General features: G+C 49.4%; 1 long non-coding RNA gene across 1 annotated transcript in view; it reads left to right on the forward strand.

The window, feature by feature from the left end:
- Nucleotides 1-8,016, forward strand: part of LOC123373627 — a 32,766-nt gene extending 24,750 nt beyond the window's left edge. Inside the window, exon 3 of the long non-coding RNA XR_006580789.1 lies at nucleotides 7,512-8,016. This is a non-coding gene — a long non-coding RNA (uncharacterized LOC123373627). The remainder of the gene's footprint in view (nucleotides 1-7,511) is intronic.
- The last annotated feature ends 270 nt before the right edge of the window (nucleotides 8,017-8,286 follow it).

Raw genomic sequence — 8,286 nt, forward strand, 5'->3', positions numbered from 1 at the left:
TTCGAGAGATGTCCCTGTGGGTGCTCCGCTCCAGTGCGCCTTCACTCGGAGATTTTTGCAGCAGTACTCATACCGGCCACGCATGCACAGAGCCTGCCCCCCCCGCTCAGACCCCCGCTACAAGCCTACCTACCTGTAAACGAGCGGATCGCAAGTACTTCATCCCTTCTAAGGGCTCTGAAGTCTTTTTTACCCATCCAGCGCCAAACTCGTTGGTAGTAGATACAGCCAGCCAAAGGGCCAAACAGCAGTATTCCCGCTCCACCCCATCCAACAAAGACAGTAAACGCTTGGACCTCCTTGGACACAAAGTATATGCATCTTCAATGCTACAATTTTGTATTGCTAATTATACTGCAGTTCTCGCAAAGTATGACCACAAGAACTATAACAAATTCATGGACTTTATTGATGACATTCCAGATGAAAAGAAGCAACAATTCACAGCTCTAGTCTCTGAGGGACAAATCATATCATGTACCGCTCTTCAAGCGGCCCTCGATGCAGCCAATACTGCAGCAAGATACACCACCACAGCAGTGGTCATGTGCAGAGGTTCATGGCTCTCCTCCTCTTCCTTTCCACAAGAGGTCCAGAGTACCATTGAAGATCTTCTCTTTGATGGTGACAAACTCTTTGCTTCCACCATGAATTATGTACTTCATTCAATGAAGGACTCAAGGGCAACCCTCCGGTCCTTAGGAATCCAAACCCCTATGACCAGAAGGCAACATTATAGATTTCAACCTTACCACCGTCCACGCTATCCCGCATATACACAGCACTTCCATAGATCACAGGAGCAACAACAACAGCAATGCCAGAGACCCAGATACCAGCACCGTCATCTCAATTCTTCGGTAATGCCTCAACCCCCTCCAACTAATAAGTAGATTTGAAATTTTGGTCGAGGATCTAAAAAACAACATTCCCACTTCAGCGCTTACACCCCATGGCCCTATTTTTGGACACCACCTACGGCCATTCTCCCACCAATGGCAGAGCATTACCACCAACAAGTGGGTTATAGAGCTTGTCACAGTTGGCTACTCTATTCCCTTCCGCTCCCTGCCTCCCACCCACCCACCCTCCCCATCCCTTGTCAGGAACCCCTCTCACGAGCCACTGGTCTTCCAAGAAGTACAACATCTCCTTCAGTTGGGAGCAGTGGAACTTGTGCCCGAACGACACAGAGGGAAGGGCTTTTATTCCCATTACTTCTTAATAGAAAAGAAAACTGGGGGATGGCGACCGATCCTCAATCTCAGGCGCTCAACAAATTTATCAAAAAGCAAAAGTTCAAGATGGTTACTCTCACCACCATAATCCCAGCGCTGGAGCAGGGCGATTGGTTTTCAGCCCTCGACCTATAGGACACCTATTTTCATGTCACTATATATCCAGCCCACAGACGTTTCCTTCGTTTTACCCTCGGCTCGACACATTTTCAATACAGGGTTCTACCTTTCGGACTTTCCACCACCACTTGGAGTTTTCTCCAAGCTCCTAGCCGTAGTCACCGCCTACCTCAGGAAATAAGGAGAAGGAGTCATAATATTTTCTTACCTCGACAATTGCCTCCTCAAAGCCTCAATGTTCGATGAAGCTCTCCGATTTACGCGGCTCACCATGTATTGTTTCCTATCTCTTGGCCTACAAATAAACAAAAACAAATCCACATTACGTCCTGCTCAGCACCTGGAGTTCATAGGAGCGTACCTCGATTCCCAAATGGGGTTGGCATCTCTCCCACCTGACCGATTCAACACCATAAAACTTCTGGCCACAAAACTTCGCAACAGTCCCCAGGTCACTGCCCGAGACTGCCTACAACTACTAGCTCACATGGCCTCGTGCACTTTCGTGGTCCTAAATGCACGTCTGTACATGAGGTGCTTCCAAGCTCGGTTGGCCACGGTTTACAAACCAAATGTGCATGCTCTAAACAAGCCTCTTTCCATACCCTTCCGAGTCAAAGACTCTCTACTATGGTGGACAGTTCCCTCCAACCTCTGCTCTGGAGTCCCCTTTCTCCAGGACGCTCCATCCCTCATAATGACTACCAATGCATCCCTCACAGGGTGGGGTGTACACATGTCTCACCACACAGTCCAGCGGCTATGGTCTTCAACGGAAACCTCCCTGCACATAAATGTCCTAGAACTTCGAGCCATACGCAATGCCTGCCATCACTTCCTCCCACTAATCAGGAATCAACATGTATGCATAATGACAGACAACATTGCCTGCCTGTTCTATGTAAACAGGCAAGGAGGAGCTCACTCTCACTCGCTTTGCACAGAGGTTATGAAGCTCTGGAATTGGTGCCTTGCAAACAACATCCGGATATCAGCTGCCTATCTTCCCAGAGTTATGAATACCACAGTGGACGAATTAAGCAGACGCTTTCCCTGGGATCATGAATGGGAGATAAATGAGACAATCATCCACAGCATATTCCGCATTTGGGGGTCACCCAACCATAGACCTTTTCGCAACTGCGAAAAACACGAAATGTTCCGAATTTTGCTCCAGGGCAGGACTCGGCAAACATTCCCTGGGAGACGCATTCATGGTCTCATGGCACCGGAACTTACTCTACGCTTCCCCCCCATACTGGTTCTCCACAGAGTTATGACAAAGATACGAACAGATCATGCCAAGGTGATCTTGATTGCCCGTCGTGACCCAGACAACCATGGTTTCTGTTCCTCACCAGAATGTCAATTCGACCACCAATTTCGTTGCCCCTCACTCTGAAACTCTTATCACAGCAACACGGCCGATTTCTTCACCCCAACCTGTCCATGCTTCACCTCAAAGCCTGGTTCCTATATGCTTCTCCCAAAACTAGCTTGCTCTGACCAAGTTCAGAGTGTTCCTACACAGCAGAACACAATCTACTCACACCACCTATCTACAAAAGTGGAAACAATTCACACAATGGTGTTCACCTAAACAAATTTCTCCCACATCGGTACCTCTCCTGCTCATACTTGACTACTTATTGGACATTAAGCAATCTGGCCTTTCTTTCAGCTCCATCAGAGTCCGTTTAGCTACTATTACAACCTTTCATGACAGAATCAACAATACCTCTGTCTTTGCTCGTCTGATCAACAAACGTTTCCTCAAGGGACTCCAAACCCTATACTCAGACATTAAACCGCCTACCCCTCCGTGGGACCTTCATTTAGTATTATCCTGCCTAACTCAACAACCATTTGAGCCCCTAGCCATGGGCGCCAACTTATATGGGCTGGTGGAGCTAAAGCCCCAGGAATATTCAAAATCAGGGGCTCTGCTCCACCAATATTTGGAGCAAGGTTTCGCCCCTTTAAATCCCAGCCGCCCCCGGGAATCAGAGGGTTCTGGGCTGCCCGCTGCTGCGGGGAGCCCAGAGCCTTTTAAATCCCAGCCGCGGCCGGGAATCAGAGGGCTCTGGGCTGCCTGCAACCGCGGGGAGCCCAGAGCCCTTTAAATCCCAGCCGCGGCTGGGAATCAGAGGGCTCTGGGCTGCCCGCTGCGGCGGGGAGCCCAGAGCCTTTTAAATCCCAGCCGCAGCCGGGAATCAGAGGGCTCTGGGCTGCCCGCGGTGGCGGGGAGCCCAGAGCCTTTTAAATCCCAGCCGCGGACGGGAATCAGAGGGCTCTGGGCTGCCTGCAACTGCGGGGAGCCCAGAGCCCTTTAAATCCCAGCCGCGGCTGGGAATCAGAGGGCTCTGGGCTGCCCGTGGCAGCGGGGAGCCCAGAGCCTTTTAAATCCCAGCCGCGGACGGGAATCAGAGGGCTCTGGGCTGCCCGCAGGGGCAGAGAGCCCAGAGCCCTTTGAATCCCAGCCGCGGCGGCTGGGATTTAAAGGGCTCAGGGCTCCCGGCGGCTGCCAGCAGCTCAGAGCCCTTTGAATCCCAGCCCCTGGCCGCTGATTGCCCCCTCCCCAGACCCCTGCCCCAACTGCCCCCCAGGATCCCCATCCCCTATCTAAGCACCACTGGTCCTTGTCCCCCGTTACCCACTCCTGAGACAACTGCCCCTTGGGACTCCAGCCCCTATCTAAGCCTCCCTTCTCCTTGTCCCCAACTGCCCCCTCCTGAGACCCCACCCAACTTTCCCCCAGGACCCCACCCCCTACCTGTCCCCTGATAAACCTCCTAGACTCCCGTGCCTATCCAATTGCTGCCTGTCCCCTGACTGCCCCTCCGATCCTCTGCCCCATCCAACCCCCCCTGCTCCTTGTCCCTTGACTGGCCCCTGGAACCCCCTACTCCTTCTCCAACCTTGTAATCTTGTGGCACTGACGCGTTGTAGCTTCATTTTATATCGGCTTACAGGGCGGGAGTGGGGGGGGGGCACCACCATTTTGGGCCCCACCAAAAATTATACAAACCTGCCGCCTATGCCCCTAGCCACTTGCTCCCTTTTACACCTCTCTATGAAAACAGCATTTTTAGTGGCAATTACCTCCGCCAGACGGGCAGGAGAAATAGCAGCTGTTATGGCAGATCCACCATATAGGCTATTTTTCAAGGACAAGGTTACCCTTGGATTACACCCCAAATTTCTTCCAAAGGTTCATTCCTCATTAATGAGCCGATACACCTACCGACCTTCTTTCCAAAACCATATGCAAACTCTTTCGAAGCCACAATGCATACGTTAGATGTATGCAGGGCCTTGTCTTTCTATTTGGATAGAACCAAACCTTTTAGAAGCTCTTCTAGACTTTTTGTCTCCATCGCGGAGTGTTCCAAAGGGACACCTATTTCTGCCCAGAGACTTTCAAACTGGATTTCTGACTGCATCCGATTGTGCTATCAGATAAAGAAAGTTACACCTCCAGCCTGCATCAGAACTCATTCCACTAGATCTGTAGCTACCTCTGTAGCTTTCTTACGCAAAGTTCCCCTGGCTGACATCTGTAAAGCAGCCACTTGGTCCTCTGAACACACATTTGTTAAACACTATGCCCTTACTCAAGGCCCTCTCTCTCATATATGATTGGGCAGAGCTGTATTATCTACTGAATTCCTATCAGATCCAAAGTCCCTACCTCCTTGAGACGCACTGCTTTTAAGTCACCTGGAGTGGAGCACCCGCAGGGACATCTCTCTCTCTCGAAGAGGAGGTTACTCACCCTGTGCAGTAACTGACGTTCTTCGAGATGAGTGTCCCTGTGGGTGCTCCACTACCCACCCTCCTCCCCTCTACTTTGGAGTTGGGGTACCTCTGTTGTAAAGAAGGAACTGAGGAGACCGGTCATGCATGCGTACTATTAAAGTATACTCAGAGCGGGGGGGGGGGGGGGGGGGCAAGCTCTGCGCATGAGTGGCCGGTACAGGTACTGCTGCAAAAATCTCCAAGCGAAGGCACAGGAACGCACCAACACCTGGAGTGGAGCACCCACAGGGACACTCATCTCGAAGAACATCAGTTACTGCACAGGGTGAGTAACCTCCTCTTCTGTGAGAGATTAATTATATGAAACAAAGCTTCATTTTTAAATGAGTACAACAGTACTGGTGATGTCCTGTGTATTTCATCATATTATGTACGAAGGATAAGGGTACTGTATTGTGTGTTGTGGAAACAGAACCCAGTTCTGTATGTGCTTTCCCATGGACTAACAATTAAGTCATTGCACAGAATTACTCTTGAGCGCTGGGATGAAGATTATTTTTGTTGTTTACATAATTTTAAGCCTTTTAAAACTGAAGTGCATGCATAGTACATTTTATATGGTATCTTTTATTAAGCTTGTAAACTGTGGCTAAGGAAGTCTGCACTGAATATGTGTGAGTGGCTAACTGCAGATCTTGGAGACCTTTAAAAGACACCCTCCACTACTGCCCATATTGTAAGCATCTCTCAGCCTCCTCTTGTGAATCTGTGTGGCAGAGTTCTGTTGAATGGGGTAATTCCCAAATATCTCTACAGAAGTGCTGTCCTGCTCTATAGACCTTCTGAGATGCACTGGAGACTTATCTTCCTGCAGACCTCCCAAGATGTGGGTGGGACCATTTGATCAGTGTCCATTGATTTTTTTTTGATTTTTTTTGATTTTTTTTTATTTTTATTTTTATTTTTGGCAAGCCAGCAGAGCTTTCTAGTCTAGGAGACAAACATTTATGTCCTCTACTTTATCCTTTTTAAATTCCATACAAAGTTACAATGTTGGAGTTGCGTGGTTAAGCACTCAAGTCAAGAAATACAAAAATTAGGGTTGCATGCACAACCATTTTGCCCCTTGTATTTTTGAATTTGATATGGTCTTAAAATGTATGTTCATCACATACCATTTCTAATTTCACACAATGTACTATTTTCCCTACAAACTTAAATCTGTGTGTATCTTTGAGTACTGTGCACATTATGCAAGAATCTGAGTAGTGATACATGAAAAGTAAAGTAAATGTTTATACCTGATTCAGATTCTATCTAGGAGCAGAGATTAATGTGTATGAGAATTAAAATTAGATGGCATAGGTAGACCATTTAAGTATGTAGCTAAATTACTTGATTAGTTGGCTATTTCAGCCCCTGAAAGGCACCTAAAGATTGTGCTGCTGTTGGAAGAATATACACACACACACACACCCCCCACACCTCTTTAGGTGTCTTTATATATACACAGTACAAGGTGTGATGAGATATACCCCGCACACTGGCTCTAAAAGGGCTGAGGTAAACAAGGTGGACCCAATTAGCAAGCTGGGAGAATTAAGGATGAGCGTAAAGCCGTAATTATGAGGAAACTCTCCTGAGCAAAGGTGGGCTGGGCTAGCGTAAAGACAGGAAGCTGACAGCAGCAAGGGATTGCTTGGAGGAAGTTTGCGGTCACCCTCTGTTTAGTAGAGAGGGAAAGAGGGAACACAGGGAAAAAGCAGTACCCTGAGAGCCTGGTTCAGAGGGAAGGGTGTACCCTGAAGAGAGCAGGGTGGAGAAGAGAGCCCGTGGGATGGGACATGGGGTAGGAAGTAGCCCAGCGAATTAGCAGCAAGGTTGGGGACTGAACAGACCTTGGCTCCATGTTGTAGGGTCCCTGGGCTGGAACTCAGGGTCGAGGGCTGGGGAAGTGGCACCGGTGGGGCAGTGAATTGGAAGGCTGCCTGAGTCACTGAACATAAGAACGGCTGTACCGGGTCAGATGAAAGGTCCATCTAGCTCAGTATCTGTCTACCGACAGTGGCCAGTGCCAGGTGCCCCAGAGGGAGTGAACCTAACAGCAGGGCCGGCTCCAGACCCCAGCGCATCAAGCGCGTGCTTGGGGCGGCGTGCCACGGGAAGGCGGCAGGCGGCTCTGGTGGACCTCCCGCAGGCGTGCCTGGGGAGGGTCCGCTGGTCCCGCGGCTTCGGTGGAGCATCCGCAGGCATGTCTGTGGGAGGTCCACCGGAGCCGCGGGACCGGCGACCGGGAGAGCGCCCCCCCGCGGCGTGCCGCCCTGCTTGGGGCGGTGCAATTCCTAGAGCCGCCTCTGCCTAACAGGCAACGATCAAGTGATCTCTCTCCTGCAGGGGTGACAGGATCAGGATACCAGGCATGAGGACTTCTGGATGCCCCTTGTACAGGAGAGATTTTGAAGGACTCTACCCTGGAAGGGGGGAAATGTTGAGTGACCTCGCCAGAGGGCCAAATCACTAAGAGGGAGCAACAGTTAATGAAGTGAGCGTAGGGCTGTGGCCTGAGAGTGAGAGGCAGAGAAACCGCATGCGACCGCAGGAAGAGGCATTGGTCTCATGGAGCGAATCCCCAGAACAGCCAGGAGGAGGCACCATTCCAGCAGTGAGTAGAGCACACATGTGGGTATTGATAGTTATTACAATGTATTAAAGAGAAGACAACGTATCAAGAATTTGGTATTTTGACAGTAAAAGCAATATAAATACACATCAGTGTCTAATCCTGCATGGTATGAATGTCTACTGTGAGCAGGGCTGTGCAATACATCTGCTCTTTCAGAGTCTGTTCTGGTTTGGCTACCCACCGTTTGAGACTTACACCTGTCTTATTTTGAAGCCTCTGGACTGCTGACTCCCAAGATAGATAATCTAGTTTTAAGGTTTTGAAACTGTGTGAATGTAATTTATACTCTTTACACTTCCACTGAAGAATGCATCCCATCATGTCATACAAACATGTGACGTTGTTCTTGCTGGCATATTGGAGAGATCATATCCTTAGCATCAATACCATGCTGTGAATTTATTGTGGGTGATGACATGTATCCACTCACTTATACACAGCCTGTTTCAGAATTTCTAGAAAGGCAACTGAAACAACAAAATTGTC

This window comes from Mauremys mutica, chromosome 7 (assembly GCF_020497125.1).
Source record: "Mauremys mutica isolate MM-2020 ecotype Southern chromosome 7, ASM2049712v1, whole genome shotgun sequence".
Lineage (NCBI taxonomy): Eukaryota > Metazoa > Chordata > Testudines > Geoemydidae > Mauremys > Mauremys mutica.